The sequence below is a fragment of the Mustela putorius genome, unplaced genomic scaffold, assembly GCF_011764305.1.
Source record: "Mustela putorius furo isolate JIRA1106 unplaced genomic scaffold, ASM1176430v1.1 tig00003988_pilon_pilon_pilon, whole genome shotgun sequence".
Lineage (NCBI taxonomy): Eukaryota > Metazoa > Chordata > Mammalia > Carnivora > Mustelidae > Mustela > Mustela putorius.
The window spans coordinates 9,738,321-9,752,310 of NW_025422127.1; the positions used below are offsets into that span (position 1 = coordinate 9,738,321).

The 13,990-nt window shown below is 36.1% G+C and overlaps 1 pseudogene; it reads right to left on the bottom strand.

Annotated features, from left to right (window-relative positions):
- LOC101682344 overlaps positions 1-13,982 on the bottom strand; it is a 46,024-nt pseudogene extending 32,042 nt beyond the window's left edge.
- Between the last annotated feature and the right edge of the window lie 8 nt (positions 13,983-13,990).

The following is a 13,990-nucleotide window of genomic DNA, read 5'->3' on the forward strand; positions in this document are numbered from 1 at the left end:
ATAGTGCAATCACAGTATTTCCTTTCTTTCTCCTGGTTCTGGTTATTTATTGTGTCTATTTCCAGTCTTAGCATAGCGATTTGATCCTTCAACATGTATTTTTTAATACAACAGATATTTTTCATTTTCATGACTATTAGAAATCTAAGTAAAACAAAGGATACTTTTAGTTGGAACACCATAAAATGGCATTATGATGATTTTTCTCTGAAATGAAAGAACAAACTATGTTTATACAATGACTAGGTTGCAGTAAGTAGATATTGAACTGGAAAAAAAATAAAGTTGGGTCTAAACCTCAAATTTTTTTTTAAATTTTTTATTTTTTATAAACATATATTTTTATCCCCAGGGGTACAGGTCTGTGAATCACCAGTAAACCTCAAATTTTATACAAGCATAAATTCCCAAAGCTTCAAAAGTTTAATTAAAGACAATGAATGCATGAAAGGAAAAAAGAAAGCAAGACAAAAATTTTAAGAATCTCAGAATTGGAAAGGTCTTTCTCCAATTTATGACAAACCCAGAAAGCCTAAAATAAAAGATTAATAAATCTGACTACACTAAGAATCAAGTTTACAGTCTGACATCTGACACAGGTGTGCCACAGTAAAATCCTTAGCTCTGCATCTATTTCAACAGATGAAATTTCCTAAAATTCTTTTTCCTCTCAATAGTCATTAGAAATTCTACTTTTCTAACATTTCTACAGTCAGTTATAAGAGTTAAATCTACTGATAACTGACAAATCTAGGCCCTATACTATAAACACTTCCACATACATCAATGAACTCTTTTAGTTCAATTCTAGAATGGAGAGGTTCAAAATATTAAGTGAGCTGCAGGACTTCCCACAGGTCTTCTTACTCCATTACTAGTGCTTATGCACGAAACTGGAGCTCTTCTCTAGAATAAATCATAATGACAAAAGAAGCCTCATACTTCACACAAAATACTGATGGTAAATAAGGTAAAATTTATACAACTCAGAAAAATCATGAGATAATTTGCTGCTGCAATAAATTTTTTCCCTCATCATGATGTTTAAAATGGTAATAAATACAAAATAGGGAAAATACACTAAGCTATTTTATTAGGAATAAAATACTCATCAATAAATTATCATTAGCATATGATTGTTTCAAAGGCACCTTATAATGAAACAAGATACTACTTAGAGGAAATTGCTACTCTTCTCAAAAGTAAGAGATAACATCCAAAATAAAGTCTCTGAACAGGCTATACATTTGTTCATCGGTGGAAGTGTTAAGCTAAACTATTGAGAGAGAGGTGAAGAAATAACTGCCAAAAACTGAAACATATGTTGTTAGTTGCAACAGTTTTGAGCTGATGGTTATGGAAAATAATAAAAGCCTCTCCCTTTGGATGAAGACATTAAGAATGTCACTATTTGATTCTGGCGGGCAAATGCATTTAAATTAAGAATATTACTTTATCCACTGGACCCAAAATGCCACTGACCCCCTAAAAAAAATATATATATATATATAAATATGTATATATATATATATATATATATATGTATATATATATACATGCTTTAAAAATCCTCTATGATTTCCATGATCTGCAGTGCTGGTTTTATATATATATATATACACAATATATATATATATATAAATATTTATATAAATATTTATATATAAATAAATATATATTTATATATATATTTATATATATATATATATTATATATATATAATTTATATTTATATATATATTTATATTTATATATATATATTTATATATATATATATTTATATTTATATATATATAATTTATATATATATATTTATTTATAAATATATATACATGGAGAAAAATATATATACATATATATGGAGAATATATATATATATATGCATGGAGAAAAAATAATAATTTCAGAAAATAAAATATATATACATACAAATACCTACACACATGTACTTCAAAATAACTGAAGAAAATACCCCAGAACTCCTTTTGTTATCCATTTCTACCTCCTTTTGTTTGCAGAGGTGATTGTTTAGAATTCCATCTTGTAATATCCTGGCATCCTGTTCTTGACAAAGTTGTTTCTTAGTATCATTCAATTCTTCCACAGCCTAAAGACATATTTTCATTAGGATTTTAAAAAAAAAGTCAAAAGTTTAAAAGAACTTAAAAAAAATGTTCAAAAGAAGTAACCTTTTTAAATACAAGGATTTTTATCCTACATGAATAACTCAAATTTTAATTTAAATGACAGCTAAATTTGTCATAGGGTAAAAATACAGGTAGATATATAGTATGTGAAATAAAATTTCTTTACAAAACATTTAACTAAGTCCATCATAGTCTCAAGGTCATTTAGCCTGTATTTTAATATAAAAAATCCAAAACTGGCGTTCCTGGGTAGCTCAGTTGATTAAGTGTCCTACTCTTAGTTTCAGCTCAGGTCATAATCTCAAGGTTTTAAGATCCAACCCTGAGTCAGGCTCTGCACTCAGAGTCTGCTCGAGATTCTTTTCCTTCCCTTTTCCTCCCCCTCTACACATTCCCCTACTCATGCTCTCTCTCTAAAAATAAATAAAATAATAAAAAAAGAAGCCAACATGAATATTTATCTCAATTTATCCTCCATCCCTTCATTCAGAAATAATATATAGGGCTTATATGAGAAGCCAAGAATTCCAATAAATTAATGATTTTAGCTATAAATATCATAGTTCCTATTAGTATAAAACTAATTTTTTTTTCAAGAGAAGTAAGCCTTTATTTCCTTGTTTCACAAATAAACTTGGCTGAATTTGTTGCTTTTTGCTGATTAGTCGAAGAGACCAAATCCCATATCCTCATCCGACTCCTCCGACTCTTCCTTTGCTTCAACCTTGGCTGGGGCTGCAGCAGCAGCAGGTGCAGCAGTGGTGGCAGCGGCCACAAGGGCAGCAGCCACAAATGCAGATGGACCAGCCAAGAAGGCCTTGACCTTCTCAGCAAGTGGGAAGGTGTAATCAGTCTCCACAGACAAAGCCAGGACCCGCTTGTATCCATTGATGATAGAATGGGGCACTGATGCAACAGTTGGGTAACCTATCTGCAGATATACGCTGGCAACATTGCGGACACCCTCCAGGAAGCGAGAATGCAGAGTTTCCTCTGTGATGTCAAGCACTTCAGGTTGTAGATGCTGCCATTGTCAAATAAAACTAATTTTTTATCTATTTTATACCTAAGTAATATACATTAAATCAAAGGGATATTATAAATAATAGTGATGGAAATATGCAATTTTTATCAAAGACTTAACTGATTGAAATCATTTTTTTGCAGTCCTCAATTCCATATCTAGTGTTCTAAGATTATGTTCAAGTTCTTGTTTCATTTCAACTTCTTTATTATACTTCTTTATTATACTTCTATATTTTTTCTTCTTTATTATTCTTTTCTTGTTAGTTGCTCCTCAGTCTTTTCATATAACATTTCAGGACTTGTTGTTCTTTCTTTTTCTTGTAAATCTGCAAATAAAGTAAATCTGCAAATAAATGTGCTTATTTTAAAATTTGTTTTGTAAGCAATAAAAAGCACTTGTTATGATCTGGTTCCACATATGTTGGTTTATTATCCAAATGAAATTTCTACATTCTCAATTTTTTTTTCTTTCTAGGGCTCATGTTTTTATTTCTCATTTTAATCTCTTCCAAAAGATATATATAGTTGAAGAGAAGCAATGAAAAAGCATTATCTGCTTAGTACTAATACCTCTGGGAGTTATCTCTGGGAGGGTATCATGCTTAGTGAAATAAGTCAATCGGAGAAAGACAACTGTCATATGATCTCCCTGATATGAGGAAGTGGAGATGCAACATGGGGGTTTGGGGAGCAGGAAAAGAAAAAATGAAAAAAGATGGGATCGGGAGGGAGACAAACCATAAGCAACTCAATCTCACAAAACAAACTGAGGGTTGCTGGGGGGAGGAGGGTTGGAAGAAGGGGGTGGGGTTATGGACATTGGGGAAGGTATGTGCTATGGTGAGTGCTGTGAAGTGTGTAAACCTGGCAATTCACAGACCTGTACCCCTGGGGATAAAAATACATTATATGTTTACAAAAAAATTAATTAAAAAATATAGGAAAGAGTAAGGTTACCTGTTAATGGATAATTATTACAATAAAATATTCATTGACCTATATGATCAAATGTCTATTGGGTTAGAAATATGGGAATAAAAAGAGCAAAATGGTCCTGTTCTTGGGGATCTAAAACAAAATCTATGAGTAAACAATTTGGAAAAAAAATTAAAAATTAATGAGTGAAATAAAATTATATCTATATCTATCTATCTATCTATCATCTATATATCTTCCTCTTCACTAGATGTTTTCTTTGCAGGTCTAAAAAGAAAAACAATTCTTTCCAGGCAAATATTAAATACTTAAAGTACAAATAATATCTAAGTCACATCTAAATTATATTATTAATAATGTTAACAAAGCATTAAATTTTGATCAAACTGGCAAAAAGCAAAGGATAAGCATAATGTTACTTGCATTATTTGATACGAAGAAATATACCACATTTTTTTGTTGTCATTTTCAATAAAAACAAGCTTTTACTGGCTCTAAAAACTATTTGGAAAGTGCAAGTTAAGTTCTTATATGAAAGAAACTCTTTTTTAATAATCATGATATTAGTGTTTTGAGGATCTACTGTGTAAATACTATGCATATTATAAAAACTTTACATGTTTTAAAGGTTTTTTAAGCCTCACAATAATCTTATAAACATAGGTAATTATATTAGGTATTTTACACAGAAGAATATGAGGCACAGAAAAAAGTAACTTCCCAAAGCCAGTACAGGTGGTCAGGAGTAGACCCAGAATTCAAATCCAGAAAATGTGCCTTCAAAACACGTGTTTTACAGTATGTGGTGAAAGTAATATTTAAGTGTTTTTAAGTAATCTGATAGCAAATGAATCTATTAGCATTCCGTTTTTAGCTATAATTGTAAATAATAATGCATGAATTCTTAACCATTTTTTTAATAAAAAGACTTCATATGTAGGCAATATTGAAAATCTACTTCCAAACAACTAAAGATTTGCTTCTTCTAAAGAAGTTGATCAATGGGCATTCATTTATTCATTCAACTGTTTATTCACAAACATACACTTATTAAGCACGCTATACAGATTCTTGGGGATCTAAAACAAAATCTATGAGTAAACAATTTGAAAAAAATAAAAATTAATAAGTGAAATAAAATTATATATATATATATATTTATCTCTTCCTCTTCATTAGATGTTTTCTTTGCAGGTCTAAAAAGAAAAACAATTCTTTCTAGGCAAATATTAATGACACTGTTGACACAGGAATCATGGCTTTTGTAATTTAGAACTTTATAAACCAAAAGTAATAATCCATGATAGATTAATAGTTTATTTTTCAATTATAAAGAAAATCTTTCCCCTTCCCCCAGAATCTAAACAAATATTAAGTTAATATAACCAGATACTTCAAGGTCCCTAATAAAACCATAGCTATTCATGATACTGTCAAAGGCACTGAATATCTAAAATTATCAAGGAATGATTAGTTCTATTCATAATGTCCCAAGGTTTCTATATTTACTATTATACATATATTTTATCAATGAATGATAGTATGTGCACATTCAATTATATGAGAATACTCCACTGTGAAACCAATTCTGAATAAACAACTTCTTGACACAAAACTACATGAATAGGAGTACTAAGGACAATTACTATATCATCTTTAAAAGAGTGTAATACAATCAATAAGCTTTCTAATATTTGGAAATGCAAATTAAATTACTATGTCTCTATTGGATCATTTCCAGGAGCATACAAACGTACTCTAAAAGCTCCCATCTTAAAATTAAAAAAGAAAGAAAATTCCTTTGAACTCCACATTCTTTTTCAGTTATCATCCATTTCTCTATTACCTTTCCCCATAAAATTTTCTAAGGAGTTCTTTATAGTTATTCATTATAGTCCAGCTTCCATGGTGACTGTTGAAACTGCTCCTTGTCAAAGTCACTTGTCCTCAACTTAACCTTTCAAGCAGTGTGTCTGATATACTTGAGTATTTCTTGTCTTAGCCTGTACCTACACTACAGCATTTTATTTCTATAAAAAGTAATCACTGTTAAAATTCCTTCAGAGGGAAATAAATAATTTATAGATTTTACCTTCCTTCATCCTGATCCATTCCACTTGAAGTGCTGTCATCATTCATTTGTAGTGGATGAGAAGTTAGAGAAGGATCTTTCTCAAACCTTGGTGTAATCACAGATTTTTTTGATGTTTGTTTTTCTTTTTCCCCTTTCCTTACTTCCTTTGTATCCAAAGCAGATCACTATTTTAAAAATAGCAGTTAAAATATCCATTAAAAAGCCAATGTTTTCTGGTGCCTGGGTGGCTCCGTTGGTTAAGCCATTGCCTTTGGCTCAGGTCATGATCCCAGAGTCCCAGAGTCCCAGGATCAAGTCCCGCATCAAGCTCCCAGCTCCATGGGGAGTCCGCTTTTCTTCCTCTGACCTTCTCCCCTCTGATGCTCTCTTTCTCTCCCTCTATCTCAAAGAAATACTCAACCACTCTCTTATACCATACACAAAGATAAGCTTGAAATGGATAAAAGACCTCAATGTGAGGCAGAAGTCTATCAAAATCCTAGAGGAGAACATAGGCAGTAACCTCTTTGACATCAGCCACAGCAACTTCTTTCAAGACAGGTCTCCAAAGGCAAAGGAAACAAAAGCAAAAATGAACTTTTGGGACTTCATCAAAATCAAAAGCTTCTGCACAGCAAAGGAAACAGTCAACAAAACCAAGAGACAACCCATGGAATGGGAGAAAATATTCGCAAATGACACTACAGACAAAGGGCTGATATGCAAGATCTATAAAGATCTCCTCAAACTTAACACACACAAGGTAGATAATCACATCAAAAAATGGGCAGAAGACATGAACAGACACTTCTGCAAAGAAGACATACAAATGGCTAACAGAAACGTGAAAAAATGTTCATCTTCATTAGCCATCAGGGAGATTCAAACCAAAACCACATTGATATACCACCTTTATATCTGTTAGAATGGCCAAAATCAACAGGACAGTAAACAACAAGTGTTGAAAAAGATGTGGAGAAAGGGGAACCCTCTTACACTATTGGTGGGAATGCAAGTTGCTGCAGCCACTTTGGAGAACAATGTGGAGATTCCTTAAGAAATTAAAAATAGAGCTACCCTATGACCCTGCAATTGTACTACTGGGTATTTACCCCAAAGATACAGATGTAGTGCAAAGAAGTGCCATCTGTATCCCAGTGTTCATAGCAGCAATGGCCACAATCGCCAAACTGTGGAAAGAGTCAAGATGCCCTTCAACAGATGAACAGATAAAGAAGATATGGGCCATATATACAATGGAATATTATGACTCCATCAAAAAGGGTGAATACCCAACTTTTCTATCAATATAGACAGGACTAGAGGAGATTATGCTGAGTGAAATAAGTCAAGCAGAGAGAGTCAATCATTGTATGGTTTCACTTACTTGTGGAGCGTAAGGAATAACATGGAGGACATTAGGAGATGGGGAGGAAAAGTGAGTTGGAGGAAATCGGAGGGGGAGACAAACCATGAGAGCGGTGGACTCTGAGAAACAAACTGAGGATTTTGGAGGAGGGGGGGTTTGGTTGAGCCTGGTGGTGGGTATTAAGGAGGGCATGTATCGCATGGAGCACTGGGTATGGTCCATAAGCAATGAATCTTGGAGCACTGGGAAAAAATTAAATTAAATCTTTAAAAATCTTTTTTAAAAAATTTAAAAATTTTTCAAAAAGCCAATGTTTTCTAATAATTTTACTGGTAAAGAATAAAGAAAACCAATATTTGTAAAATTCTGCTACCCATCTCAGTTCATTTATTAGTTCACAGAACAGTTATGAAGTCCAACCATATATATAAGGAAGTACACATCCCTTGCTTCAAAGACAGATAAATATATAATTACAATACAATGTCTTTGTGGTGACAAAATGCTGTGGACCTCTTTGTAGGCGCTGTGGAACCAAGCACCATAAACCAAGGGACCTAGGAAAACTCTTGCCTACCCATGCATCAGATAATAGGCACACTCACTACAGTCCCAGCTGTGGACCCAGCAATAGCCCATACACTGGCTCCAGCCCCTTCCTCTCAACCACATCCGGGAGCCCCTGGAAAACACTATCTTAGATAATCACCCATTGAAGAGAGAGCCTTTTTGGAAAACCAGATTTCCTACAGTAAATTTCCAACATACCACCAGAACAAAAAAACAAAAAAACAAAAAAATCAGGTTTGGACATACTGGAAAGGTGGTCATTAAAGACTACTTCAAATGCAAAGACAGCAATGTAAAACTTCAAAGAATATAAAAAGTCAAGGAAATATGATATCATGAAATGATCACAACAATCTTCCAGTAATTGATCTCAAACACATGAAGATCAGTATTTTATCCAAAAAAGAGTTCAAAATAGCAGTTTTAAGGAAACTCAGTGAGCTACAAGAAAACACAAAAAGCCAATTCAGGGGTGCCTGTGTGTCTCAGTCTCATGACCCTTGATTTTGTTTCAGGTCATGATTGCAAGGTCATGAGATCCAGCCCTGCTTCGGGCTTATGCTCAGTGTGGAGTCTTCATGTCCCTCTCCCTCTGCTACTCGCCTGGCTCACACACATGTTTTCTCTAAAATAAATAAACAAACAAAACCTTTAATTAAAAAAGCCAGTTCACTAAAATGAGAAAAATATTAGATGAACAAAATGAGAAATTTAGTAAAGAGTTGGAAGGGCACCTGGGTGGCTCAGTCAGTTAAGTGTCTTGAGTCTTGGTTTCAGCTCAGGTCATGACCTCAGAGTTGTGGAATCGAGCCCTGGGTCTGCTTGACATTCTCTCTCCCTCTCTCTGTCCCTCCCCCAACTTGATCTCTTTCATTTTCTCTCTCAAATAAATAGATAAAATATATTTTTTTAAAAAGAGCTGGAAATAGTTAAGAAAGAACTAAACAAAAATTCTGGAGCTGAATGATATAGTGAATGAAATGAAAAAAAGCAATACAAATCACTGACAGGGGGTGCCTGGGTGGCTCAGTTGGTTAAGCATCTGCCTTCAGCTCCCATCATGATTTCAGGGTCCTCGGATCCAGCCGGGCATTGGGCTCCCTGCTCAGCAGGGAGCCTGCTTCCTCCTCTCTCTCTGCCTGCCTCTCTGCCTACTTGTGATCTCTGTCAAATAAATAAATCAATAATCTTTTTTTTATACAGCTATGTTTCTTTATTATACAGTACATTCCCATTTCCTTTTTTTAATTTTTAATTTTTAATTTTTTATAAACATATATTTTTATCCCCAGGGGTACAGGTCTGTGAATCACCAGGTTTACACACTTCACAAGATAAGAATGTGGATTCTTCTCTAGAACCTCCAGAAAAGAATGCAGCCTTGCCAACACTTTAACTTAAGTGAGATTTTCAGACCTCTGACCTCCAGATCTCGAGCAGGTTCCCCAGTGTGCTTAGGACTGGGGGCTTCTTGGGATACAGGGCTGTTAGTGCTAAGAACAAGTCAGTCCCAGGGTATACCCAACATACCCCTCATTGCTTTGACACCCTCTCCGAGTAATTTCTGCTTATTATGGCAGTTCATAGTTGGAGATTTTTTTTTTTAAACCAACTCTGCACCCACTCTTCCCATATCCCCCACCTATCCAGAAAAGACACTATCTGTGACTCTGAGATTCCTTAGGCAGAGTGGGACATTTGTAACTCCTCTTCATAAATTTCAAACATTAAAACTCAGATTACGAACGCAAGTTAAAATTTCAGTTTGGGGGGCACCTGGGTGGCTCAGTGGGTTAAGCCTCTGCCTTCGGCTCAGGTCATGATCTCAGGGTCCTGGGATCGAGCCCTACATCGCGCTCTCTGCTTAGTGGGGAGCCTGCTTCCCCCTCTCTCTCTGCCTGCCTCTCTGCCTACTTGTGATCACACACACACTCTCTCTCTCTCTGTCAAATAAATAAAATAAAATAAAATAAAAATTCAGTTTGGTTCTTCGTTTTACCTCCACACTTCTCCCCTACAGAATTCAGGCCAATGCCTATGTGCCTGATCCCCTCCACCAAGAGGGTATAGAGCATTCTGCAGGTTCAAACCGTTCCCACTCGTGTCATTCTTTCCTATAGGGGAAAGTACATACTGGTAGTACACTTTCTCATGACTAGAGCCGATCACTCGATGAACTTCCTATTTTCAACAGAAAAATGAGTGGGCATCTCTACTTCATTAAATTTCAAAATATTTTTTATTTGTCCCAGAATCTGTGTGCCAAACATAGGAGCTGGTACTAAAGTTCATAGGGAGTTGGTGCCCAGAGAGTTGTTATAGGTATCCTCTTTGTTGCCAGATTTTTTCAACATAAGCAAATTAAGTAGCTCTGTTTCCAACCTGGGACTCAAGTGGGAACTCAAAATCCCTCCAATGGGAAGGAGATAGGCAAAAATTTAGCATCACCCCTCAAATCCTTGCATATTGGGGAGCCAACATTGGGAGACTGCCAGGGATTAATACCACTACATAGTTATTGTCTTATTTATATTTCATGATTTTTCAATGATAAATTGTGTGTTGCTTTGCACATAGTAATTTGTTTCTAGTTAAAATAATAAAATAGCTTTAAATGTGTTTAAAGATTGGGGCATCTTGGTGGCTCAGTTGGTTAAGTGTCTGCCTTTAGCTCAGGTCAAGATCCCAGGGTCTTGGGATTAAGCCCCATGTTGGAGTCCCTGCTCAGTGGAGAGCCTGTTTCGCCTTCTCCCTCTGTCCTTCCACTATGCACCCCCCCAACAACACTCTCACTCACTCTCGCTCTATCTCAAATAAAAATCTTAAAAAAAAATGTGTTTAAAGATTAACAAATGAATATGGTCAACTAATCTTCAACAAAGCAGGAAAGAATGTCCAGTGGAAAAAAAGACAGCCTCTTCAATAAATCGTGTTGGGAAAATTGGACAGCCACATGCAGAAAAATGAAATTGGACCATTTCCTTACACCACACACGAAAATAGACGCAAAATGGATGAAGGACCTCAATGTAAGAAAGGAATCCATCAAAATCCTTGAGAAGAACACAGGCAGCAACCTCTTCGACCTCAGCCACAGCAACTTCTTCCTAGAAACATCGCCAAAGTCAAGGGAAGCAAGGGCAAAAATGAACTATTGGGATTTCATCAAGATCAAAAGCTTTTGCACAGCAAAGGAAACAGTGAACAAAATCAAAAGACAACTGACAGAATGGGAGAAGATATTTGCAAACGACATATCAGATAAAGGACTAGTGTCCAAAATCTATAAAGAACTTATCATACTCAATACCCAAAGAACAAATAATCCAATCAAGAAATAGGCAGAGGACATGAACAGACATTTCTGCAAAGAAGACATCCAGATGGCGAACAGACACATGAAAAAGTGCTCCACATCACTTGCCGCCAGGGAAATACAAATCAAAACCACAATGAGATATCACCTCACACCAGTCAGAATGGCTAAAATTAACAAGTCAGGAAATGACAGATGCTAGCGAGGATGCAGAGAAAGGGGAACCCTCCTACACTGTTGGTGGGAATGCAAGCTGGTGCAACCACTCTGGAAAACAGCATGGAGTTTCCTAAAAAAGTTGAAAATAGAGCTACCCTATGAGCCAGCGATTGCACTACTGGGTATTTACCCTAAAGATACAAACGTGGTGCTCTGAAGGGGCACGTGCACCCGAATGTTTATAGCAGCAATGTCCACAATAGCCAAACTATGGAAAGAACCTAGATGTCCCTCAACAGATGAATGGATAAAGAAGAGATGGTATATATACACAATGGAATACTATGCAGTCATCAAAAGAAATGAAATCTTGCCATTTACAACAACATGGATGGAACTAGAGCGTATCATGCTTAGTGAAATAAGTCAATCGGAGAAAGACAACTGTCATATGATCTCCCTGATATGAGGAAGTGGAGATGCAACATGGGGGGTTTGGGGGGTAGGAAAAGAAAAAAATGAAACAAGATGGGATCAGGCGGGAGACAAACCATAAGTGACTCTTAATCTCACAAAACAAACAGAGGGTTGCTGGGGGGAGGGGGGTTGGGAGAGGGGGGGTGGGGTTATGGACATTGGGGAGGGTATGTGCTATGGTGAGTGCTGTGAAGTGTGTAAACCTGGCGATTCACAGACCTGTACCCCTGGGGATAAAAATACATTATATGTTTATAAAAAAATTTTTAAAAATTTAAAAAAAGATTAACAAATGAAGCTTTCAGCATTAGATAATAAAGTATAAAATATATAATTCACAAATGTAAAAATATACATTTTTTTACTACCAATACCAATACAATTTTATTGGAATACGGAATATACAGATGTTTTCAAACAAACAATCTAACCTTATAAAAATGTGTGGCATTATTAAATAATTAATAAAGAAATCCTACGGTCTGTTGTGGGTCAACACCTCGAGCTCTAGCCTAGCTTGAAGTCCCACAGTTGTGGCATGGCTCTGTAGCTGGGGGAGGAGACTGCTTGCAAATCAGACTGGTGATAAGTCCCCAAAATGAAATCAGCCTGTTTACTTTTTAAGACAGAATCTAGCTTCCTTTGCTAACACGAAGGCTGGCACAATGGATCCTGAGCTTTGACACTGGCTCCAGGAACTCTAACGCCTCAGGCCTCCCAGATGATAATTGCTCAGTCACTAGGGAACGGGCTGCACACATGACCCCAATCCCTGCCCGTGAGAAGGACAGCTCTGCCATCACGTTCACATATGACCTCTTGGAGCTTCCAAATGCAGCTTACCCTGACTATAGAGGGAAATTGCTTTTCATGGGGATAAAAAGGCAAAAAGGGTAGGGCCTGGGGGAAGAGTACATTTTTGTCACTCAATAGGTCTTTTCCTAAATACATTCTAATAGGATGTTTCCCTTATTCCCCAACCTGCCTGAAGACCGACTTTCCAGCTTTCATTATGGTTATGACCAGAAAGTATCTATTTTAGAGAGGTGCATGAAAACAGGTGCACACATAGGGATGGATGTGCTGGGAAATGGTGACGTTTTCCTTATAAGTCTGCAAAAAATAAAAAAAGGCTACATGGAAAAAATAGCAACAAGGTTTTATGACCAGGCAAATCAACAAAGGTTACAGTGAGCTCCAAGTTATGCACTTCGCATCACACTTCTAGTGAGACAGAGGGACTTGTTCACGGTGTCACAAGGTTTTAAGTGATGCCTGCTGACGGCAAAGGGGCCTCTTGTGAGCGCCTGCAGTTTGCTCCCAAATGAATACACTTAGAAGAAAACTGCAGGGGTGAGGCCCATTTCCCAGAGAGCTCATGTCATAAAAAAATACATAAAACATGAATTTGTAAAAGAGCTTAAAAAATACTGTCACTGTTTTAATATCTTTTTTTCATAAATGAGGCTGGTGTGTCAGTATAGACTGCTGACGTTTTGCTAAATCTTGAGCCTGAATCTCACACCAAAGGAAACCCAGACCATAGTGGAATAGACAGGAAGTCAGATATTCAGAGCTTGTTGACTGAACGGGTTAATTCAACAGTAGGCTCCTGTTAAATAAAGGTAAATGAACAACAACAACTCCAGGTCTCTCCTCTCCCATGCATTCCAAAGGGAATGCTCCCTCAGATCCTGAACTCTGGGCATCCTCCTGCCGCCACAACGGCAGCACCCTGTAGACTAGTACTGGGGGATTTCTTTCTTTTTGACAGACAGTTAGGTCTTTACTCTTCTTTGCATTTAAAAGGAATGACTAGAATTTCATTTTATCACATTGTAGTTTTCCTTCAAGATTTGGGTTTGGTTGGTCGGTTTTATTGGCGAGCATCAATGCCGCATGACCCATCGCCTTCC